This window comes from Stegodyphus dumicola, chromosome 8 (genome assembly GCF_044657685.1).
Source record: "Stegodyphus dumicola isolate Sdum_Otavi_A_Nest chromosome 8, ASM4465768v1".
Taxonomy (NCBI): domain Eukaryota; kingdom Metazoa; phylum Arthropoda; class Arachnida; order Araneae; family Eresidae; genus Stegodyphus; species Stegodyphus dumicola.
Genome location: NC_140775.1, coordinates 61,908,047 through 61,935,083, shown reverse-complemented (window position 1 = coordinate 61,935,083; position 27,037 = coordinate 61,908,047). Strand labels below are relative to the sequence as shown.

The 27,037-nt window shown below is 33.7% G+C and overlaps 1 long non-coding RNA gene across 1 annotated transcript in view; it reads right to left on the bottom strand.

Annotated features, from left to right (window-relative positions):
* Window positions 1–22,988, bottom strand: part of LOC118197089 (uncharacterized) — a 34,711-nt gene extending 11,723 nt beyond the window's left edge. Inside the window, exon 1 of the long non-coding RNA XR_004759514.2 lies at window positions 22,591–22,988. This is a non-coding gene — a long non-coding RNA (uncharacterized LOC118197089). The remainder of the gene's footprint in view (window positions 1–22,590) is intronic.
* Window positions 22,989–27,037: the final 4,049 nt, after the last annotated feature.

Here is a 27,037-nt window from a genome sequence, read left to right as displayed (position 1 = left end):
TGCTGGTAGAGAGTCTGACCCTTACGGGAGAATGTTTGTGTCTCCACTCCATACTCAGTCGTTTCCATTCGGGCGTGACATGTGAAAACTCACGTTTCGTCTCCCTTTGAGATTCGACTCAACATGACGTCACCTTCTTCGTTATAACGAGTCTCAGAATTCAGCGAACACTCAAATCTTTTGTTTTTGTGGTTCTTCTTTAAGAGTTTAGGGACCCAACTGAAGCACAGTTTCTTTAATCTTAACTTTTCAAAAAACACTGTATTAGACAGTCCAGGAAATTCGTTTGAAAGAGTGCGTATGGTGAAGCGTCTGTTTCTCAAAAATTTTCATTTCAGCTGAAGCCACCATATCGCCGTGATCACGGAGCGGGACTCATCATGGAATTGTCGCGGCCAGCTTTTAAGTCTTTGACCCAATAAAGCACTTTGCCTTCGCTCATGGCAGTAGCTCCGTAAACTTCCCAAATTTGCCGGTAAATTTCGGCAGCAGACACGTTTCTTGTCGACAAAAAACGTATCACTGACCATAACTCGCATGTGGCGGGCGATTCGATAATCGTGAACATTGCAAAGACACAGAACAGACCGTAGAGGTTACCTACGCAGCTGCAACTGAACACAAGTGTTTCCAAGGAATGCCGGGACAGGACGCAAGTACTCTTTGCGGCACTCTCACTACCTATTAGTTTATACAACAAAACAGCCTTTACTTAAAAAACACCTAGGTATTTTCCTTCAATCACAAATTCACCTGTAAGTTGTATATTCAGCAACAGATTGAGAGGGGTATGCCATTGCTCAAATGTCTCGTGGGAGTTAGATGGGGTTGTGAAACCTTAAATGTTCTTGCTACCTGTAGGACCTTCATGAAACTCGTAATGTCTTATTGCACCCACTTATTATACGGTCTCTCAAAAGGGAATAAATAGAATGGAACGTTTGCAGAATAATGCCCTCCACCTAATATGTGATGCTGTCAAGACTACACCTGTTGATGCTTTATTATTACATGCTGATGAGTTATGTGTGCAGTATGAAATAAAGAAAGTGGCTTTAAAGCTTTATCGAAATTATTACATTTACCGCATACTGGGTCTTAGATTAATTCTGGGATTGGTCCCGCAGACTGGAAACTCAGGAGGGCTTATTGTAAACTATTTTGAGGGAGATAGATGGGCTTGAGATTTCTACTCGTATTGAGCCAATATTACCACCTAATAACCCTTTGGAAGCTATAATGAGTACCTACTTTTTGGAACCTTTAAAACATGTTTCAAGGACTCAGTATGGTACTGCAGCTTTTTTCAGAGCGGGTATTGAAATTATCTATAACCGTTTTCCTCCCGACGCTTGATTGCATATTTTTACTCTTGGCTCAGAGTTTGATCTGAATGGTGTTGTAGGAGCCGGAATTTTCTGTGAGCATTTCTTACACTATCTTTCTCTGGGAACTGACATTAAATGGATCAAAGCAACTTTAATCGCTTCAACCTCTTCATTGAACTCCGCGTTCAATGGAAAGGTTGATGAGATTAAAGTTGCTTTGACCCAATGTAAATGCTCGTCCTTCCCTTTCTGGACAGCTTGTCATATTCTCAAGCAGCAATACGGCAATTGCTAATAGTGGCCAAGATCCTATTTATACATCTATAATACAATGTCGATCCCTACTACGAGAATTGCATGGAAAACATAAAATGCTCATTTTGCAGTGTTCCTTCTCATTGTGGAATCCTCGTAAATGAAAAGGCAGATGAGCTGGCCAAAAGAGGATGCGATAATATTCAAGTTTCAAACGGTCAGGTTGGTTATAAGTATGTATCGTCAAAAATCAATATGAACTTCAAGACCAAGCACCTGCCAGAAATAAAAGAAAGAACAAGAAATAAACTCTGGGAAAGTGATATTCATAATCTCCCAGCCTACCCTAGAAGCAGCGCTGCAGTTGCTTTTCGTCTAGCTACAATGAATGACTGTTTATATGCACACATCAGATTCCAAATAGTTGATAGTCCTGCCTATCCCCTTTGCTGCAATGGAACAGTGATGAACCCTGGGCATCTTCTCGTCTGCTCAGCGCTCTTTCAGAACAGTATTTTTTTCCAAATATTGGGAAGCTAGAGACCTTTTAAATTGATTGCAGACTTGATCTTGTTTTTACTTTTATATATAACTTTTATTCATTACATTTTTTTTGTGTAATTCTTCTTTGTACCTCAGACTTCTTTGTGTAACTATTGTATTGTGTATTCTGTTGAATTATCATTGTATTTTTGATAGTTTTAGGATCTCTCTGTATGGCCTAAGAATATTTGTCTCCGTATTGCCAGCTGCATTAGAAATAAAAAAAACTATTTCTTAAATGAAAAACTCGCAAATACTGCTAATTGTATGTCATTCAGGCACGCGAAAGATTTTGAAAATGATTTAATAGGGCTCAGCTAAGAAAGACATTATCAAAACTGTTAAGCTACGTAAGACTGTATGATTCTTTTATCTGACATGATGCTTCGGGAATTAATTATGACAGTTTGGAACGAGAAGTTTTTGAATTAAGAAGCATACAGAAGGAAAAGAGAAAGGTAAGTACGTTCTGTAAAATCTAGTTTGAGTGAAGGATTATCTACTGAGTAAGGGTTATCTAAGCGACTAACGTGACAGCAAGTCCGATTTTTTCTAAACTCTAGCTAGTGAAAATTTTACAGTTAAGTTTTATAGTTATTAATCAGCCTTATATCGATTATCAGATGTCACCAATCCTAATATAAATAGTATTTAGTTATTATACGTATATACTTGTAAACTGAATATCATTCATCAATTAGATAATATACAAGTGCTTGTTAACATACTTTGTTATTATAAAATTAAAGATACAAAACTCCTGAGACTCACAATCTTAGGATTATAACACTTCTGTTCCATTTATACAGGGATTACACAAAGAATGCTTGAAGCAAATCTATAAAACTGAAATGTCTGTATTACCTTATGTGCAAACATGTACGATCCATCATTATGCCATATATATTACGTTTAGTCAAATTATTAGAAAGCGTCATACTCTATTAGCATGTCCACTTCCAGATACTTTGCAGCTATCTACCTTCCCTCTATTAATGCTGCATTTATTTTTCATTTCGTAGAAGATATCATACACACATGGACTCATTTCAAGTGATTATGATGGTTTCCGCTACCATCCATTCCCACCACAGACATTCATGATAGTTCCCGCATTTTGACATCGCGCATTGTCATGGAGGATATTTGAATACGTCACCAACAAATGTCGCTGCTTTCTCCTAAATGCTAGAAACCGATGATGTCAAGTGACATAGCCCATCATCCTCTATTACATTCTTAGGGTATTTTAATGCGAATGCTCTCATGGGTCTTCTATGATGTTGCCAACATGAGCTACTGGAACACCTGCCATATTCATTCGATATGAATTTATGTAAATAGAGTGTGTTCGCGAAAGAAGGAAAAAAAAAAAAAGGAAACACTGCAAGGGGTCTATTACAATAACAGAGAGGAGGTTATCCGTGCTTTAGGGTAGTCGCTGCAAGATACCCAGAGAAATGGAGCAACTGATTGCGTACGTTTCTAATAATTTAGCAGAGTGTTGTAGACAAGGAAGGCAATTATATTGAGGGATTATAAGTGTTTGTACCAAGTCTTTTCAAAACTGCAGATACTTTGCCACTGTTTTGTGTCCAACTCTTATTAAAAATATTCAGTTTTCTTGCATTTCCGAAAAGAAAACATTCAATCACCTAAAAATGCACTTGATAAATTTCCCACTTAAATGCGCTTAGTTTTGCAATGTTTTTCTAAATAAAGTTGAAGAAAAATCCAAGTTTCAATATATTTGATTAAAATCCCTAAATACAAAATTCCTTTTCACGTATCATTCGTAATTTTTATACCTAAATCCTTGCCTATGAAGTATTATGTAGTGAATATAAACTCTGGAGTCAAATTGACGCACATAGGCAAATTTTGAGAACAGAACTGCGATTATGTCTTAGGTAGTAGTTTTGCATACTTAATATGGTTCCCAGATATAGTTTGTGCTGAGACAGTGCTCAGAGATAGTTTGTGGTGAGAGTAATTTCAAATACCTGATTTCTTACTTATGTCATTAAATAATGATATTTGAGATGTAGTTTCTGTTAGAAAAATATAATTAAATTCTTTAAACGGTACGTCATCGATTATGACTTCCTTTGCATATTGCATAAGTTTCACAAATTATATCATGCTATTCCTTTGAACTTGACAATATTCACAATTCTAAACCCGACAAATTTTTGATCACATAAATAAAGTTAATGCCTGATGTCCCTGATAAAATATGGCCTTTTTTATGTGTTGTTCATGAGAATTCATCGTTCTATGATTGAGCCATTTTCATCACGCAAGGAAAGCCTGCCGCTGTCCATTCAGCCTTTAGAAGGTCGACCAGGTAAAAAACGGCCTTGCCCTCCCTCCTTCTACCACCCCCTTTCCAACTCTGCCGCAGGGCCTGAGTTTGGTGCCGGCCGCAGCGTCGCCAGACAATTACGTTTGGCTGCTGCGAAGAAAAGTTTTGCGATTATGGCTTTTAAATATTTCGCAATGAAATGCTTTTTCTGTCGTGGTTACATTTCTTGCCTTATGTATATTCCTTGTCGTATTACTATTCCACTCGCAGTATGATCTTTCGGTAACCTCAGTCGCTGAGAGTTATGGAATCGTTTTGGTTTAGATATAACATTCTCGGTAGTATTTAGTATATTTCGAAAACGAATGACGAATATATGGTTTGAAGCTCCTTAAGTATGTGTGATCTTCACCTCCTGCATAAGACGTGAGAAACAAAAATGCATTAAAGAAATTCTCAGAAAAACCAGTCTCTCGCTTTGCCCACAAGCCACTTTTAATCACTACAAAGAGATTTTAGCATTCTATGCATCTATTATTTATATATATATTACATGTACAGTAATGTATAACTTTTCAAAGGGCCGTCCAAAAATTATTACGATTATGAGCTAAAATATAATTTCATAAAATCTTGAACTGAATCAACTCTAAAATGGGTACATTTAAAGAAATATTATATAAACGGAGATTTCTAAACGGGTTCTTCATTTAATATTACATCTAATGTTTCTTTATATTCTTTTAACATTTTCTACTTTGAATCGTGTTGTCTTTTTTGTGAGTCTTATTATTACTACTACATACTCTTTAAATGCTTTAAAATAGCATTATAGAAAAACAATGGTGCATACAAATTTCACTCTCATATGAAACAATATATTTCGTATAACTACAGAATAACACAAAAAGAACTGATGTTTCTTAGATAGCAATAGAGAATACGAAATTCGGGGCGAGGGATTCTCCGCCGCCCATACGTTGTTCAGAAGTTTCACTTTTAGTAGTCATGCGGCTATGTAATGTTAGACATCATGTTTCTGGCAATTCTTTGAAAATAATTATTACATTGTTACTGTCCAATGTCCCTTTCATTCACATTCAATGATGCCCGTGATCGAGCGATCCCTGATCATATCCTAAAAATCGACTAGTTCGAACTGTTTTGCACAACTGAATCAGTTATGATGATAAAATCAACCAGCCGTCACCATGCGGCCTAGACTCCGAAAATATCGAGAGTGTGAAAAGATCGGTTCTTCGAAGTTTCGGCGCTCCAGGAGAATTTTATGGAATTTTACATCTGTCTCATTGTGCTGTCCAACACGGCGAGCTGAAATCCATCCATACAAATAATCATCTCTCAAAACCAGCTTTAAAAGGACTTTTTCAAACGCAGACTGTTTTGTAAAAGATTGCTTGAAATTATTGCTTCTGGTAATGCTGCGTTGTAGATGAGTAGTGAGGCACATTTCGATCTGAGTCAGTAAGCAAACCTACTGATTTGGGGCAACGAAGAACCTATAAAATTACACCTAAAACATCTCATGTTAAAGTTAGAATTTGTTTCGGTGCTTCAAATATTGGGATAGTTAAGAACCTTCCTGTTTTTTAAGATGGGGCTACGGTAAGAATGCTATATCTACACGCTACGACATGAACTTAACATGTTGACATAGGATCTAAAATTAAACAAAGCGTTGCCCTTTATTTTGCATCCACAAGTTCGAAATTAATAATGCAAAACAGAAAACATGCGTCTTCAACAGGATGGATTTACAATCAATTTATATATACGTTAATGACTACGTTGCAATGTATACAAACAACATTTCCCATCTCCTTACCTCATGTTTTGAGGATGCTCCTTAGACTAGTGTTCTCAATCTAAAATTGTATGCGCCATCAATGCACGTTTTGGAAACATCTGATGGGAAATAATTATTTATTTAATTTTTAAAATAAAATGAAAATTTTCTGTTAATAAAGTAAAAAAATGTTTTAAATAAGTTTTTATTTCGCTTCCTAAATATTTATTAAAACGTAAAAAAAATTCAGATTTACATTTATTTTCTATCTGAAATCTGAATTTTGTTACCCGCAAAACACTTTTGTTGGATACATTTTGTAATTCAAATAATATGATATAACTAAGCTAAATATGCATCTTCTTAAAGCGTGGTAACAGTTTCATGCACAGCATGCAGCTGAATGTTTAGGTGTTGATTTCTTAGTTTCGACGAGGCATATCAGGTGGTGGCTACATAATATTTAAGTAAGGGATTTGAGTTTATTGGATTATGGCAAAGTACATTAGGGAATATTTTGCCTAAGGAAAGAGATTGCTTTGTATAGGAAGTTTTTAGGAACTGCCTCTTATCTATGCTATACATTGGAAAACCACAAAAGTTTCATGCAGCCAGGTGGATCGAAGTACCAGTATTCAGTGACTTTACCATTCGACCACTGCTCGCCATTTCGTCACGAGGTATTAAGGGAAAACTGATTCATTTTTACATCATCCATTGGGGAAACTCATATTTAAAATTATACCTAAAAATTTAAATGCACTCTTTAGGTGTGGTACGCAATTGCAGTGAACACTCTTGGAGATCATCCTTCTAACGTGATCAATGTTTCTGAGAAAATTTAACATACGTCGGTATTAAACATTACCTCTCTAAGATGACCACATCCACAGAAGAATATATGGAATCGTGAATGATTACTTTAAAGATAATTCTTTATATTTAACTTTGAATTTACATGTTTCTTATAAACTTTTAAAATATTATTAAATAAATTGAAGAAAATATTTTTTTAATTTTAATAATTAATTAAACAATTCTTATATGTAACCTCATACAGTTACTCATCCTCCTTTTTCTAATTTTTTAGATTGTTTTCATCAAAAAAATTAACAGTTTAACTTCATAAATGAGATTACTTAAATAATGACTTTTAATGGTTAAGTACATGAATTTAAATGGTTGAATTTTCTTTTCATTTTCAGTTTTTGAATGCTTAAGTTTCTTTCTTGTTTTTTAGGAAAAAAAAAATATGAATCAATTCAAAAATATGAAATATATAAGTATAACTGTTTCTGATTCCTTCTTAAGCTCAAAATTCTTTATGCAAATATATATTTAATATTTTGAAAGTTTGAAAAACACATGTCTGCGATGTTATTGTCATGAAATGATTTGTAGGTGCTTTTTTTTACGACGATGTTTTAAAACTCTGATGTTTCTGAATTGTTTCGTTTTCATTGTTTTTATAGCATGATAAAAATTTTAGAACTGCGAATATTTCCTGCAATGTTTTCGCCTGTAACCTAATTATGTACAATACATAATGACTTTTCTGTTAAGGTATATAAGCTACATAATTTCCAAATCAAATGTTAGGATAACTATAACTTAAAACGTACGTATGTACTAAATGATATATAGCAGCATGAATAGTGGCTTACAATAAAATGTATTTTATTACAAATTAATAAACTTATCAAGCACATTCATCTATAGCAATTTTGCAGCTTTTTAATCTTTAAATGTATATATATATATATTTTCTATTGTTCTGTATTTTTTAATTATTTAAATCAACGAAAGAACTTGCACAGCCTCTGAAGAACAAGCAACCTGGATAATCTTTCAAAAGGGAGAATTAAAAGCGTAGATGAACAAATATAGTTGAGCTGATTATATGAGACAGATAAATAAATATAACTCCAGACAAAATATGTTCCAGATATCCCAATTCCCAAGGACCACCAGCGGCCGAGCGGTAAAGTCGCTGAACACTGGTACTTCGGTCCGAGGTTCAAATCCCGCGAACGGACATGGCTGCATGGGCGTTTTCGTAGTTTTCCCCATGTGTAACGTGTATACGAGCCAGTTTCCCTTAGAAAGTCCTTCACAAAGGAATCGCTCCTCTTAGGCAGATAGCCCTCGTGTGCTTTGCCATAATTAAATACACCAACACCATCCCAATTCCTAAAATAAATGCCCATTATCTGAAGCGTTTCCTCTGTTTTATTTATATATTTTAACCCGTATAATTTCTATAAAATGAAATACAATGAAGAAAAAATAAAAACTAAATAAAATAAAAATAGGTACAATTTTCTTACATAGTGCTTAAGCACATATTTTACGCGCATAAACAAACTGTTAAATTATCCGTGTTTTCGAATATCTATTTGACTTCAGTTAATTCATATACCTGGAGTTCTGTTATGCAATAAATAATGAACAGAAGAATAAAAAACTCCGAAGTAGAACAAATATATAAATATATTGACATTTCTTAAAAGAGAGAAGGTTTCTTCTATTAGCTTCAATAGCAAGGATTTCTGGGCCTGAGATAAATTGTAAAGTGATAAGGCATCAAAAGACCGGGAAAAGAGAATGTCTGGTAAAGCGCTTCCACGGAATGATAGGAAGTGAAAGCTCTGTATTGTTCAGAGCAGATGGATGCCTTGTGAAGAAGCACATATCTAAAAAGGAAGACTTCGACAGATAGCAATGTTGACCCTTGACAGACCCTAAGGAAAGAATTTTTATTGCGATGAATGGAACAAAGACTTAAAGCTATAAACTGAAAGCCCAAGATTACCGTTTTCCCTTTTTGCTGGGAAAACCATCTTTGTTTTCTTTTGTTCTTGGCGTGGCTGTGATGTAATCTTTAAAAAGTAAGACATAAAAGCAACAGTTTTGACGAAGAAAGAATTGTATTATAATCAGCTGAAATTGATGAAACTATGATAGAAAATTTTGGTCAGCTACAAACTGTAAGCTGAATGTTTGTATGTGAAATGAAATGGTTTTTGTAACATATTCGCTTATTAATCAGGCAGTAAGTAAGGCGTAAATACATATGCTAGTATTTGGTATATTATATATGGTAATATATAATAAGGCTTCAATTAAATATGGTAGTCAGATAGTCAATTATATAGGGCGACATAAAAAGAGGCTTCGAATGCTTAGACTGCAATTAGTTTTATTTTTTCTAATATCTGATACCTACATTAAAGCTCTCAGGCCAACGCTGTGTGATGGTCCTGATATTTGATGCTGTACCCAGGACTGTGGATACGCATACGTATTTCTTTTTTAATGTTTACATCATCCATAAAATATGTTTAGCCCCAAGGTGAGCATTGAAGAGACCAAATAAGTGAAAAATCCCTTGGGTTTAATTTAAGGCTATAAAGTAATTGTTAAAGAAGTTCGCACCCAACGTTCGCAAAACTCTTCTGGGTTGACATACCATATAAAGCTTGGCAATATTGTGATTGAAAAGTACATTGTCACTAAATAGGCCTGGACATTTTCAGTGAATTGATGCAATATTGTTCGAAGCTGCAACAGTGCATCAGATTATGATGGGTAAAGTTCACATTCATTCCTCACTCTCGGAAATAGAGTTATCAATAAAATATACATACAGTGGTGGCCAAAATTGTGAACACTTTGGGAAATTTTTATGTTTTTGCACTTTGTATGCTTATAAAAAACGTTACGTTTAACAAAATACAAACTTGTATATATAATTTTAAAGAAAATTTATTACTGAATTCAATACAAAACACAAAATTCAATTATTTGCAATACAAAAGAGTTAAACGATAATAGTTATCGATATACATTACGATAGTGATGATTGCAGTGAGTTATCAGTACTTAGTAGGGTACCCTTTATTTTTGATTACAGCTTCACATCGACGTTTCATTGAGCTGACAAGAGTTTAAAGCTCTTCTTTCGTTATTACATGATGCCAGGAAACAATTATAGCCTCAATTAGTTGCCTTTTATTTGATGGGCGTCTCATTTGGACAAGAGTTTTAAACGGTGCTACAAATTTTCGATAGGATTGAGGTCAGGACTGTTTCCTGGACATGACAACAATTTAATGCTCTTTGTACGAAAGCAATATTTCGATGTTTTGGCCGTGTAGCAAGGAGCAGAATCCTGCTGAAAAATAAACGAAGCATTGTTGGGAAAGAGATCTCTGATGGAAGGTAGAAGTTTTGGTTCTAGAATAGTGTCAATGTATTTTCTGGCATTCAGTATCCCATCGATGACATGAAGGCGACCAATACCATCTGCTGACATGCATGACTAAATCATAACACTAACTGGGTTCTTCACAGTTGCTTGAATGCAGTCAGGGTGTAGCTCTTCTCCTATTCTACGTCTTATTTTCGTCCCTCACTACCGAATAACGATATCTTAGTTTCATCACTCTACATAACTTGTGACCACTGATCATCTGTCCAATTGATGTGTTCCTTTGCCCACTGTAGTCTTTTTCTTTCGTTGCTGAAAATTAAGATAAGTCTTTTTTCGTTTTTTTTACCTCTCAGTCCAACATTTGTTAATCTTCTCCTGATTGTTCTTGAACTGACAGAAACACCAGCATCATTCAGATCACTTCTGATGGCCGCTGATGACATTTTTCTATCTTGGAGACTTTCTATCTTTGTTTTTTATTGAATTTGTCTCCTGATATCGTAAACAAAACTTTCGGACTCCAGATATAGTCACTGAACTACCCACCTGCCTTGCAATTTCAGCATAGGAAAGAAAACTTCCTCGTAACACAATAATATTACATCTCTTTCTAGGTATATTGCTACTCTTTTATTTGATGTCATTGCTTCTTGACTAAATATTAAAAATTTTTACAAAAATTCCTACTTGTTATTGCAGTGTATAAGAAACATTCTCCTTCTACAGAACAAAACAAAATAATGAATCGTTTCAATTGTAAACATGATGTCAGCTTCTACTGGGAGTTACTAACATTTGATTGGTTCTCAGAAAAAGAACAGTGATTGGCCAGGAAAGCTAGACATTACAAACCACTTCATAACTGTGTTTTTTATTTATATTAAAGTACACATAACTTTTCTTGTACTGCAAATTTTGTGTTTTGTATTGAATTCAGTAATAAATTCTCTTTAAAGTGATATATACAAGTTTGCATTTTGCGAACCGTAATATTTTCTATAAGCATAGTCTATAAGTCCCAAAACATGAAAATTTCCAAAAGTGTCCACAATTTTGGCCACCACTGCATATGCATGCAATATAAATAGAATACAGTATTCCTAAAATGTTTCACAACAAAAATATACCAATATAATTTCCGAGCATAATGCTGCTGAAAAATTAATTAATTATAAAAACATAAAAATTTCCAAAAGTGTCCACAATTTTGGCCACAACTGCATATGTATGCAATATAAATAGAATACAGTATTACTAAAACGTTTCACAACAAAAGTATACCAATATAATTTCCGAGCATAATGCTGCTGAAAAATTAATTAATTATAAACTAAAAGAATAAAAATTTCGAATAAGTTCCACAAAGATATGAAAGAAATGAAATTTAAAACCAGTGCAATCCCGAAATCTCCCAATTTTTTGGGGACTTTTTTCTGGTTTAAAAGCATTGAGTTGATGGGATTTTCTTACATTTTTTATTTTTTTATTGAGAGATTTCAGGATAGCACTGATTTTAAATTTTATCTCTTTCATGTCTTCATGGTGGAACATACATATACACGTACATATATATATATATATATATATATATATTTGTGGGTGTTTATATGTATGTATGTATAATCTATATACAGGGTGATCAGTAAATAAGCCCTGATTTCAAATTAAATATCTCTACAACAAAGATCGATAGAATTATGCGGTAAACTGTATGTTTATTAGCAAAACTGTAAAAAAGGTGTACAAAAGTTAAAAAAATTTAGTTATGAAAATCGTTAACAGATGGCGCTCTAATCGCAATGACCTATCAATAGCCTTTAAAATGTGCTTCGAAATCGAAAGTGATCAGTACAACTATTGGCTAGTGAAAAGAGGCTAGCGTAGAAAGTGAAATAATGTATTTCATTGAATAAAGTGTATTTTGGTTCTGTAATTACACAAAACATAGTCCTACGGCAACACGTCGCAGTTTTCAAAACCGATTCAATGTTCCAGATGGACCCAATGCGAAAACCATTCGTATGCTCTTCGCGAAATTCGAATGGACTGGCAGCGTGGCTGATGATCGAAAGGGAAATGTTGGCCTAAGCAAGCTATAGTCACTTCTGAAAATGCAGCCAAAGTTTCTGAATTTGTTCAGCAAAATCCTAGGAAAAGCATCCGACGGATTGCATCAGAGACAGGTTTGAAGTACACAAGCACACAAAACATATTTAAAAATAGCCTGCGGCTGTTTCCATACGAAATCCGAAGTCATCGGGCCATACCCATGAAAGCTGTGCAACAAAGGGTTGACTTTGCGAATCAGATTCTAACAATGATCTACAACGACAGATTTGATGTGAGCTGCATCTGGTTCACAGATGAGGCACATTTTCATTTGAATGGAATCGTTAATAAACAAAACTGGAGATTTTGGGGTACCGAAAATCCTCATTTGTGTGAAGAAAAAGCACTGCATTCGCCTAAAGTTATGGCATGGGCTGCGGTATGCACCAGAGGCATTATCGGACCCTTTTTCGTACGAGAAACGATAACTACTGAACGTTACGTTACAATTTTGGAACAATTTGTCAGCACTCAACTAGCGTTGGAGGATCGACCAAGTATCGACTGGTTCCTGCAAGGTGGGGCTCGACCACATCGAACAAATAAAGTTTTTCACTTTCTTCATGAATACTTTGGGAATAGAGTAATTGCGTTAGATGGTTAGATTATCCTCAATTTACTGACACAGGAATAGCTTGGCCTCCATATTCTCGTGATCTGAGTCCTTGTGACTTCTTTCTGTGGGGCACATTGAAAGACGCTGTCTATCGAAACAATCCTGCTATTCTACATGAGCTTGAATCGTTAATTGATGTTGCATGTGATTCCATTTCCGTCGAGACATTGCAAGACGTGATGTCGAATTTCATTGTCCGTTTACGCCACCTCATTGTTTCGAACGGTGAACATTTTGAAGAAATTGTATTTTGATTGCAAAGGCTGTTTCACTTTATTTTTTAAATTAATGTTTTTTACTCCTTTCAGAGAACGCGTTTTCAGCGCAAAGCGCCATCTGTTAAAGATTTTCGTATCTAAATTTTCAAAACTTTTGTACACCATTGTTACAGTTTTGCTAATAAATGTACAGTTTACCGCATAATTCTATCGATTTTTGTTGTAGAGATATTTAATTTTGAAATCAGGGCTTATTCGCTGATCACCCTGTATATATATAAAAGGAAGTTTGCGTGTTCGTCTTCTAATAACTCAGTTACTACTACAGCTATCGTCGCGAAACTTTCTGCGATTCTTTCCTGTGTCTTGGAAAAGGTCAACCTCCACTTTTTTCCAAAAAAATATCTAAAATCAGAGATATTAATTAAAAACTCGGAAAAACGATAATGTTTCGATAATTCGTAAATTAAATTTTTGCTTTTCTGAGAGCGAAAATTAGCAGTTGTGCAAACAAAACAAACTCAAAACATTTTTTTAGAAATTTTATCATTGGAGTACCAACAAAAACGAACATTTTTAATGAAAGCCTTAGAATGAAAGCAAGAGGGAGAAACGAGATTAAAAAAAATTCAGCAAAGTTATCGGATTCTCAGGCGGAACAGACTATGGATATGAGATCAGTAAATATCTAGAAATGGAAATCTTAGAGCTTGGGGAGAAATGAAATTGAAAGAAATTCGGAAAAATATGAAATTGAAAGAAAAATCCTTAGATTATATGTCAGTTGGAAATGAAATTTAGAGCTGTATCTTCCGAAGAAGGTGTACATAAGATTTTGCTTTATATAGGACCTGGTCGTCTTCGGAAGCATACAGTTAGACCAGACCTCTAAAAGAAAGTTGACTTTTCGCTGTGTCTTATAAATATCACAGAGAGGGGGAAAGGATGTAAAGAACTCTTTTATTAATACAAATAAATTTTAACAGACGGCTAACAGAAGCCAACACTTTTGGTTTAAATCAAAGGTAATGAATAAACTTAGCGAAGTTTAAGAATAGCTTAAGAGTTTCACAGTTCCTATAGAGCGCAAGCTGGCTCTGACCGAAGTCTGCGTAAACAAGCCCAATTGCAATAATAACTCAATGCCACAGAATCAAAGTTAGCAAGGCGGCCTTCAAGCAGGCAGAACACTATTTGATTTCTTCCTACAAAACTTTCTTTTAAGTACTTTCTTCTTTCCACTTAAATATGACTTATTATCGCTTGCGTTACTGACTTTCCTTCAGAGGATCAGTTAATGATGCTCTTGCTGCAAACTGCAGTCCAGATCAGGAATAATGAAGAAAGCAAAATAGTTGTAACAGTTAGTGAGTTAATTATTAAAACAGTACAGCAAGTGTAAATGGTAAACATTCAAAGCTGAAAATTATTTCTGTGATTTAAAGTTAATTTAGTTAATTGCAGTATTATAGATCAGCCAATACAGCAGTATAGTTTAGTTGCATATATAGTATTTCAATTCAGAGTTTTTTTAGAGTATTTATTAAAAATTTAAGATGCATGTTGCTGTTTTATTAGCTTGATGTTAAGTTAAAACTATGTCCCGTTGAAAAGCAAAACCTCTTTAGATACAGCTTTAAATCAAGTGAGAAGTTAATATTAAATAAGAACGAAGATGGGGGCTTGATCATGGATTTAAGAATTAGACTTTTGACTTCGACGGACCAACACTGCTTTTTCCCTCCATTGGCTTGATGTTAAATAACTACTTTTATCAGTTTCCGTTGTTTCACAGCTGTTATATTTTTATTACCATATCATGAGTGTATGATCGAGTATCACATCAGTGAAAGGTTCTCTCATTAGGGGGGCCGCTGTGTCTGCTTTAACTAGCTTCTGGAGAGCTCAACATTATCCCTACACCGGTTGTAAAGTGAATGTATATTGTATACGTTAATTTATCGGATACAACTCATAATTATTTTCTTCTTAGGGATACTCCATTGAAAAAATTTGGAGATCGCTGCTCTAAAAGACGAATTACCACAACCTCAAGTTCATATAATTCATCCCTTCCTCTTTATATAGCCTCATACCAAGGAAAGTTTCAAAATTTCCATCATAACATCAGCCTCGAATATAACTCTGCCTAACAGCTCAGTTAAATAATTTGACTGGAATCACGGAATCCATTCATATTCTTTCGTTCAATGAACACTAACACCATATGGTGCCCCGAGATATGTTTATGGGATTCTCGCTCTTCTAGAATTATGTTCATGTCTGTCTTGCAAAGCCTTTGTTTAGAACACGGAGAAAAATGGGGGTCAAGGTAAAAGAAAAATAATGTAAAGGTGTTTCAGAATAGAATGTGGATGATAAAATTCTAAACGTGGATGATGTTTTTCGCTTAAAAGTGAAAACATTTTAGAAAAATTATGAAACCACAAACTCGTTTCAATCGAAAATATCCTTGCATTTCGTCATAGATGATTTTCATACTTTGGAAGATACGCTATAACAGTATAAAACAATTTTAAGTGTTTTATACTGTTATAGCGAACCTACTATGAACAATTAAAGGAACCATAATGTAGGACATACCGATAGGGAAATGAAGAAGCGTTTGGTAATTTAAAAAAAATAAGAATTAATTGCCATTTTTTATTTTATAGGAAATACGCCATAAAGTAAACTTCTTTTACTCGTAAATCGTCTTATCGATTAATCTTGTTTATTAACTAACATGAGAGTAGGTAATAATCGTTTTCAGAAAATGTGTTTATTTATTTATTAAAAAAGGAATTGTTGATTTCATATTTCTGTTTGATCATGAATGTAATTATTTCTATATAAGAAATAAAATAAATAAAATTACTTTAATTCTATATGTACAGAAAGGCGAGAACAAAAATCGACTAATAGATACTTCTTTCAAACATGTTGCATTTGATGCAACGCTGAAAATATAGTTTATTATTTGGCGTTGTTATTTTTTCAACAAATTAATATTCAGATGGTTGACGTGTGAGTATGCATAAAATTACGCTTTTTTAACATATGCCATAAATTCAAATGCTTATACTTAGTGACTAGAACAGCAAATAGTGACAATTTAATATATGTCACAGAATTAAATGACACTTAATAAAGGCAGTCCTTGAGCTCAAAAAGACACAAACATCACAGAATTTAGGAAAAACAATTAAATAGAAAACGTATAACTTTTCCAAGAAAATGAAGAGCCTCAACTATTTTTTTTCGCAATCCGAAATCATTTAATAAAATCCGCACGTCAAAGTGTGTTTACTGGAATCAGCATGCTTATGCTGTAACTAGGCCAACACGCTTGAGAAATACTTAACTCCAATAAAAGAATTTAAAAAAAAAAAACCTCAAATAAAATCCGATGAGTTGAACACCTTAACAAACTCCCTGATTGATTTTTTTTCTTTATCCACCCAGAATTATCCACCAGTTAATCCGAGCTAGTGAAAAGATGATTTCTTGGTTCCTGGAGAGAGATGACCCTCTTTCACTCGAAAGATGGCCAAACCGTTGCGGTTGCGATTACAGCTTCCGGGACACCCAACTTCGAAAAAACAACTCCGCCTCCTTTCTTCGCCATTTTATTTCTTTATTTTTTAAGAAAAGTTAGGCAATATGTGAAAGTAAAGGAGAAAGTCTCCGCGAAACAGGTTACAATCATCAGAGAAATTCTGAGGCGCTTGAACCTGCTTAAATTCCTCAAGTTAAAGCTAAAATGATAAGCTATTATAATCCTGAATCTTTAAAAAAAACTAATACATTTGGAACAAAAACAAATTGTAAATTTAATAGTTTATAACCATAAACCTTGCTTTCTAATGCGTCAGAATAGGGTTTGTAATTGCGTTTAAAATGGATTAGCAGACATTAAATTAATTAGCAAGGCTACTTTCTATGAACGATTTTATGAAAGGAATAATTCTTAGTTATATTGCAGTCTGAAAATCTACAGAAATTTTGATATAAATAGAAAAACAACTTTTGCAAGAAGCAAATCTGATTACGTAGAGGAGCCTGATTAAGATGACTCCATGCTCCGAGAGCTCACATTTCTTGTGTCTATCACAAAATAGCAAAGTTATGACTCTAAGGTTCTATCTTTAAGCACTTCTGCTCCCACAGTAAGGACTCTAGGCCTAGACCTTGTGGCATTTGTGATTAGTTAAGACTTTTAAGCAGGGCCGCGACGAGGGCGAAGCAGGAGAAGCACTTGTCTCAGGTGAAAAACAGAAGGGACGCCAAATTAGCTATTCGATCAAAAAATCAGAAATTTATTTTTAAAACTTATGATTTTTAACTTTTAATTTCGGAATACTTTAGCCAATATTAAAAGAATTTTGTGTTCCAAACAACCCAGCTAAAAAAAGGAAAAGAAAAAGTAATTTAATTAATTTATTCTCACAAGACATGAGCTTTCACAGTAGTGTATGTAATATTTTCTAATATAAAAATTTATTATTGAAAGTAGTTTTAAGAACTAATTACACTTGGTGTAGCGAATTGTATATACTAAACTTTCATAGAAAATGTTATATTGCCGACAATAGTTGTTCTTCGCTGTCTCTCATTAGTTTGACTTCAGCTCTTTACTTAGTCATAACAAACTTGCCAAAGTCCACTAACTGAACATAGACGGCGACATAACTTCTGAGTTTTGCAGTTTCATAAACGCCTTCTGGAATACCATCCGAAGAATAAAAAAGGTTGATTTAAAATGAAATGTACCATATTAATTAGTTATTGCACTTTTTTTTTCTTTTTGTATAAAATTTTCCAATAAACGAGGCAATATGCAATAGTTCATATATATACTATATATATATTGCGTGTGTTTGTATAATGTTATGTTTTCAAACATCATTTAGTATTATTTATTCATTCCATGCCCCACAAATAGGTAAATAAATAATCTAATATACGGGGGCGCACATTTATAGACACATATAGACACACATTTATAGACACATATAGACATATATAGACACGGCTCCGCTTTTAAGAAAGGAATTGCTAACGTTGAATGTTTCTGTTCCCACAGGCAGACGGATGATAAAATGCATCTCGTGAAACGCAAAAAAATAGCCAGAGTAATGAAGATCCATGGTGAACAACTTGAGTCATTGTTTTTTTAGTTAAAAACAGCACTCTTTTAGGGGAAAAAATAAATAGTAAAATTGGATTTAAAATTTTAAAATTCATTATAGGATTCTCAAAAAGTAAATAAACTGCCATTTCTGTTTCTTATGTAACAGTCATTGTTTTACTCTATGAACTCAAAAGATACTTTGAATATAATAATAAGATGCGTATACAATTACAATTTGTGCCAAACATACAAAATAACTTATTGTTATGTAACACCAGTTCCCTCTCTTCATTTTCCTTAATGCTCGGGTCACGATTAAACGAAAAAGCGAATAACAACAAAATGGGAGAACACCATCAAAGAATACAAAGATCCCACTCGATATCAGGTAAAATAGTGAAGACTTCTAGCAATCCCTCTGGCAGCTTTTGGAACAATTCTCGCCTAAATTTTAATTTCATTTCCTTAAGAACATTGCTATGTGACTGTTGTTCTAAATTATGAGAGGCTCCTGGTTTGTTATTAAAATTTCTTCTCCGAATCTAGTAGTAAGTAAATGTGGGAAGTGAAATCCAGGAAGCATTTCAGTTTCAGGTCAGGCAATGTTACGCAATGAAAGTGAGAGGAATCTGATCGTTAAATTCTAAGCAGGTGAAAGTGTTCCCCACCTTGGGGGATACACATCTCATGAATGTAATATGCTATTCGTTTTATCTGGAGGTCAAATTTCTCACACATAATCGTGAGCAACGGGAATGGATAAAATACTCGCTTTGTTCAATCTCTGAGTAATGAATTTTTGGCGTGCTCATCTACATAGAAATGGTGAGCATTATACTAAATAAATGTTGTATAAGTGTTACCAACACAAAAGCTTATTGTTGCTGTTATATTTCAAAACAATTCGTAAAGAGTGTCGAAGAAAGTTTAATAGGCGATCAGTATTCTTATTATTTAATGATGACTACATCTTGAGGGGGACATGAGAAACGAGATTTTAGAAATGAAATGGATTGCAAAACTTTGTTGTTTAGCAGATATATGTCATTTGAAAAATACAATTGAAACACCTCTTTAAAACAGCAGTTTTCAAATGAAAATCTCGATTTCTGTCCAACGCCATTTATGAAAGATACTGTGAATAACATCAAATAAATTCGATTGTACCGGCCTGTAGAGGGCAAGAACTAGAATCTTGTTGAATATCAGTTGAAAGAACTAACATATGATTGAATATTAATTTATTCTCCCGGAAATTGCCTGTAGAAGAGTAAAACAGTAATTTATTCTACCTAATTTACTTACAAAGGAATATAAAATTTCTATAGAATCTTGCTTAGAGATATTGCGATTCAAAGCCAATTAATAAACCCAAACGTACCTCACAAACAAAAGGCTAAGGTTCATTAAATCTCCAGTGAAATACTATGTTTGATAATCAGTTAATTTCACCAAATCTCTTTGCAACATAATTCCTGTTGCGAGATATATCTTGCATAAAAATAATTAATTTTATAAGTTTACACGCAGAAAAACAAAACTTTAGAATTTCCTAGAACATCCATAGTTAGTAGAGAAAAACATGTTCAAAACAAATTAATCCTAATTCCCTATTTCCTGAGAAATTCAATTTCTCTTCGATTTGTGGACTTTAATATCTTTGCGACACTCACCTGTCGAGAGAAATATTATTATAAGGAATTAATTTATTAATTACTAGTCCCACTAAAATGTTTAATATAATCATCAAATAGAAAACTGCTAATACCTGTCTTTATTTTAGATTCTTCTTTTATGAAAATATTTATCAAACTAAAGTTTTCTGCAATTGGAAAACTACTTCTTAATATTCATGTTGATGAAATAAAATAAAGAATTAAAAAAATTTTAATTAAAATTTAATTTAATAATGGTTATAATTTTGAAGTAGCGGTAAAAGTTTTAAATTATTTTGGAAATGAAATAAATATGAAGCACGAATAATAATCAAATATTTTTGAGAATTCATATGGATATGAAAATTTTGATTCTGTGTATTGTGATAATCAATGTAAAGATATAAAGGATAATAATGATTTATGAAATTCAATGCGTATAATAATATTCAACTTTAATACAAAAAATGCCAAACGTATTTAAAAAATTATGAACTTTGAAATTAAGAAGTAGAGTTAATATAAGGTAATTTATATAAACGGATATTTCCATGAAAAACACATGATGCAGAGAATAATCGTTTAAAGTCACGGATTAATATTTTTAACTGTGTGCCTTTTTACTCTGTTATATGCAAAAACGTGAATGCATATCACCAACATGAACGAATGTAACATTTTTATAAAATTTATTTTTTCAATATGGAATAATTAAATTTAATCGTCAAAGGGTTGATTTCCTGATGCAAAGAACTGAGACTTTTCAAAGTATTTGCTTGAGAACTTAAAGAGCTTATGCCCAAAATTATATTGATATGTTTGTTTTTAGGGGAAAATTGAATCTATATTCGTATGAGGTTAATATGTCATTAAAGCAAATTAAAAATAAGAACAAAAATGTAATTTTAATCTTATAATAATATTCCGATATGAAAGTATATTAAATAATAATGTAATGAATTTTAATATAATAATGTAATCTAATTTTAATATTTATTTTTGATGTTAAACGTAGGTTATAAACAGGAAAATTAGAATGTTAAAAATTTTTTAGATTAATTACTGTTAGAATTTTGAATCATTCTTACTTGCCGCGAAGGTGAAAAATAGTGTCACAAATATCTGATATAAGCTCGAACAGCGCAGTTAATATATAGCCATATGAAGGTGATGATCTGTATTCTACGTGTGAGCATTCAGTGGTCTTGACTTTTTATCGTTACATGCCCTTCGATAGTGGGCACCTTGTGTCCCTGCCGTCTCACTGTTTTTCGACAGAAATGCAGGCAGCCGCCATGCTAAGCTATCCCAAACTGGGTGGAATATCAAGTTTTGTCCAAAAAAACGTTCCAGCAATTTTAATGTAACAAAATAAGTCATGTGTCCACCAACGTCCGAGAGGTGACATCACTGATTGCTGATCGTTTGAACAGGGTTCCGCTTGGTGAACGGGTTGGCTTTAAGGGACTTCCCGTGGTTCCTCTTATGTGTAATGTGCAAATATGAACCAGTATCTCTTAAAATGTGCTCTACAAAGGCAACATTCAGTTTAGATAGACAGCCCTGAGCCATAATCTAAAGTCCGAAATAAGTTGCGGGTATGTAAAAGTTTTCATTTTTGTTGTACAAGTGAGGAAAAGTTTGAAAGCTTTCCCTGAAGCATCTTTACAGGATTAGAAAAAACTTTGCAAAAATAAGGATGTCTTTGAATCAATTTGACTCGACGTTGAAATTTCGATACAGCTGTTAAGAATTGTATTTTTTATCAAAACTAACAATGATCAGAATTTATAGCCTGCACTTTTAGAGATTTTTCAGTTTAAGTTTCAATAGTTTCTATTTTCAGTATTATGATATTTATCTACTATCTTCAGAAACTGCGAGTTCACTATATTATGTAGAGACATTAGGTTATTTCAAAGCAGGACTCCAACAACTGACCTCTCGAATACGCACCGAGCGTGCTGACCATTACACCACGAAGGCATGCTGAGAAGGCATGAGAAATATCTTATAAAGTGTTTTAGAACCCTCTAGAATTCAAATCGAACCCTCTATGAAAGAGAACTTTCAGAAATATTCATTTGCCTTCAACAATTCTGTTAGAATTCTGAAGATCAGAGTTATTTCTTCGCTTAAAGAGTAAATTCTAAAAACGTAACATATCAAATATTTCTAAAGCAACTGAAGACATTAAATAGAATTTTCTGTCTGTGGGGTCATAAGGTTTGCTTGGGAGATTAAGAGGTCATAGAAACAAAGCCCATTTAATACATGAGAAAGCTATTACAATAGCTTCTTGATTATTTAAGGTACTAACGAGTTGACATAGATAATAAAAAAAAACTTTTTCTTGAATCAGCTGTCATTATTAATACAGCTTTATATTACCCATAAATGTACTTACAATCTTATGACGATGTTGCAAACTTTCTGTTCCCTTTCAGAGTTTAAAATTCCATGCAAGACTGAAGAGGAGTTAATAAAGATCTTCACATGACCTTGCTCCACTGAGTATACGTAAATAGTAGAAAGGAGCACTTAAGCGTTTCAAAAAGATAAGTTGACCAGGTGTTTAATCAAGACTGTTGCATCAACAGCAAACCTTGCATGTTTCAAGAAAAGTTATTTTTTTTGCGAAGTACGTATTATTTTAAATTTAGCCTTCTGACGACTCCTCTGTATTTTCAGTGAGTAACTCCCAGAATACCAAATTGGTCTCACGGTTCTTATTTCCCTTTTCGGCCTCCTTTTTAAACACGTCTGACACCAAATATAAAGTAATCTTTTTTTTACAAAACTAACTTCTTTAGTTTAACGCAATTCATTTCAGATATTCATCAACTGGTAAAGAAAACTGAAACCATTAGGCATTTTTGGATACAGTGATATATACAGGATAATGTAGTGATCAAATAGATGATAAAGCAATAATAAAATGATAACGCAGTGATCAAATAGTTCTTACGCAGCTTTGATAAGAAAAAGTATAAAACGGACATCAGCTTATCATTTCATTTATAGGTCTTTTTGTGTTAAATGCAAACATTTCGTTTATAGTCCTTTTTATGTTAAACGCACATATTTTATATTAGCTACAAGTAAAACAAAAAATTTAAAATCGCAAGGTAGATGTAGAACTTTTAGGTATGGAAGTGAAATGTCCCAAAAAAGTAAAGCTGTCAAGTTCCATCTGACAGAAATACAGAATTTTATAATCAGAAAAGACTCGAAAGAAAAAAATATAAAAATAAATGCTTTTAGTTATAAGGAAAATACTCTAAATAAATATTCTTTCTCTGAGATTAAAACACGGATTAAACAACAGTTTTCAACGGCTTTATCCTATAGCCTTCTGATGGGTCGTTACTGTGTGTTACTTAAAGTTTGATTTTTAACAGTGATATGTTGACCTGTATATGTTTCATGATAACGCCCATCTTTCCAAAGTCATAAAGCAGATTAGAAATTATGACACGTTGAGTCATTAACACACACAGGAAACGCACACTCAAATAGTGAAGAGAAATTTCATGCTGAAAAGAAATTTTCAGGGTGAAAATGGTAAAGGTTTTGGCTCATTTCGCAGAATAAGTTCACATCTTTTAACTGCCTTCGATTACTCTAAGCAGGGCTTGGGATCAGAGCTTAAATAGCACCGATGCCCACTTGCATACTGACATACTGGTACTTAACAATATCGGACATAAATCGTAATTCTAGTCGGAGCGCATCAGAGCCCTAAATAAAAGGGCTCTGGCATTTCTTTTATGTAACAGAAACCAAATTTCAACAGATTAATTTTATTTTAATGACAAGTAAGCCTTAAAAATCGATTCTAGCTTCTGAATGAATGTTTGTCTTTCCTTTGGAAACAAACCCGTTGAGGGATATTCATACATTTAAGCAAGGAAAAGCCCCACCCACATGTATATTGAAGGCTTAAATTCAGCTGGAGGCTGGCTTAGCTACTTCATAATTCTGACTGAAATTTCAGTTTCAGGCAGAGCCCCAAATAAAACGAGGTCTGATATTTTACTTTGTTATTTAGCTATTTATTATTAATTTAATAATTTCTTAAATTTTTTATTTCTTCTTTACCATTTTAATGAATTTTAGTTTAAGTATTTAATTATTTTAGTTACTACTTTTTCCGCCTTTCCTGACGACCTGCAATGGGACTCCGACATTTCTAATTTTAGAAATTAAGCTCTGCCTTGAATTACTTGATTTACATTAACTGACAAAATAACATAAAATCAGGCGTTTTGCTGATCATTTATATGAAAAGACAGTTGATAGCTGTCGTGATAATAGACAGTTTAAATCAAAAACAGAAAAGTAACAAAAGGTACTTTTTTTGTAAAATGAAGAATGCAAGAATGAGTGATGAAAATAGCGTAAAGAGATTCAAAGAGAAAGCTTAACTTAAAAACTTTACATTTCCTTTCAACAATTTAGCCTATATCTCAAGAAATTATATTAGGAAAACGATCTTACTCTCCTCAAATTTATATCAGCGGATTGCATTCTAAATTCCGCTTTACTTATTATAGTAAGATTAATTCTAAAGAAGACCTTTGAAAGTTATTTTTTACTATGGATTTTAGTAACCTGTTGTTACGCTGGAAATAATTATCATTAAGATGTTATCAGATATCCTAGCGATGATAGCTTCATATCTCAGTATTTATCAGCCGCTAACAGAAGAACATTGCCTATTAACCCATATGAGTCAAGATATCTGATAACATCTAGAATATTATACTTTATGACAGCTTGTTGTTTAAATAAACGTTTTAGTAGCGCAATTATCTTCTTTTCTACTAAGAATTTGTTTCACTAAAATTTTTCATATTAACAAATAACCAGTTTCTAAATGTTTTCTTTCTTTTCTTTCTTTGTTCACGGACGTTTCTAGCTTCATTCTAGATATGCTTCATAGAATATTTTGCAAATAAAAAATGCTTTGATCTCCAGCAAAACTGTTTGTAAAACAGTGTATAAAAAATGCTTTTAGTAAGCTGAAATTTCTTCTATTAAGGAGAGTCTCAACACAGAAAACATGCAGTTTATAACAAATGGGAAATAATTCCTAATACTCCTCACGTTTTCATCAGGCATGTATTCGAAGTCAGCTAGCTATCTTACGCTTTTCGAAGATCTGCTTTTTTATCCTTTTTATTTACAAACAGAATTTGATAAGTAATTGATTTTTTACAATGTTTTTTCATTTTTTTCCTCCTAATTTAACGGTAAGGGTTTTGTCCATTTTGCTCTAATTTCTCATACATAAAATAGGTAATTTAGCTCTGCGCATGTGGAATAATAATGTATGATGTTTAAGTTATTAGCATTTACAAGTACAAAAATAGCGGGTTTGCATTTTCATAATTTCTCTGCATGGTTCTAATTTTTAACTCGATGTTTAATCTTTCAAGAATCAAACAATGTATGTCAAAAATAGAAATTCAGTTTCACAGAAAGTTAAATATTCTTTGAAACGGAATGGTCTTTGAAACGGAATGGTTGTTGAACACAGCGAGAAATTAGCTGAACAACTTATAAAAAAAACTACGAGGGCTATCCAGAAAGTAGATTACGTTTTGGAATAAAAAAATAAACAAAGTATAGGAAACAAATTTTATTATATACAGATGAAAGCCACACTCAAATACTACTTTTCTACATAGTCACCATACAAATTAAGGCATTTATCGTAGCGATGTACGAGCTTGGAAATTCCTTCGTCGAAAAATTCGGCCGCCTGCGCCTTCAACCACTTCGTTACCTCTTCTTGCAGCTGTGCGTCGTCATCAAAACGCTGCATAGCCAGCCACTTCTTCATTGCTGGGAATAGATGAAAGTCGCTCGGTGCCAGGTCGGGACTGTACGGCGGATGAGGAAACAACTCCCACTTAAAAGATTCAAGAACTTTACGAGTGACATTTGCCGTGTGGGGCCGGGCGTTGTCGTGAATCAACAAGATCTTAGAGCTCAACATTCCTCTGCGTTTGTTTTGAATTGCTCTTCTGAGTTTTTGGAGAGTTTGGCAATACCTTTGAGAGTTTATTGTAGTGCCTCTTTCCAGGAAGTCCACCAAAATTACACCTTTTCTGTCCCAAAATACAGTCGCCATCATCTTCCTTGCCGACATTGTTTGCATGCATTTCTTGGGTTTTTGGGGTGAACTTGTGTGCCCCCACTGCATTGATTGCAATTTCGTTTCACAGTTCACATGTTTCACCCATGTTTCGTCACCAGTAACGATGCGATCGAGTAAAGAGTCACCATCCTTATGGTAAGCGTCCAAAAAGTTCAACGCTGCAGCCATTTGCTGATTTTTGTGGTCCTCTGTCAAGATTTTTGGAATCCATCTTGCACAAAACTTGTGGTAACCAAGCTTTTCGCTGATGATTTCGTGCAACAAACTTCGCGAAATTTGTGGAAAACTCAAAGAAAGTTCCGTTATTGTGAAATTTCGATTTTCACGGACTTTAGCATCGACTTTTTCGAGAAGTTCGGCGGTCACTATGCTGGGTCTCCCACTTCGATCTTCGTCGTGAACATTGGTTCGGCCATTTTGAAATCTTATGACCCACTGACACACTCCACCTTCAGTGATAATGTTGTCCCCATACACTTCACGAAGCTGCCGATAGATTTCTATCGGTTTACAGTTTTTTGCAGTCAGAAACCTTATTACTGAGCGCACCTCGCAGCTCGCGGGATTTTCAATTAACGCAGACATTTCAAACCGTCACAGTATCTGAACGGAGCACAGCACGAACCTCTCACTAGCACGGCTAGATGCAGACTGAGCTGCGCAACGCTCTAACCCCAAGATGGCCGCG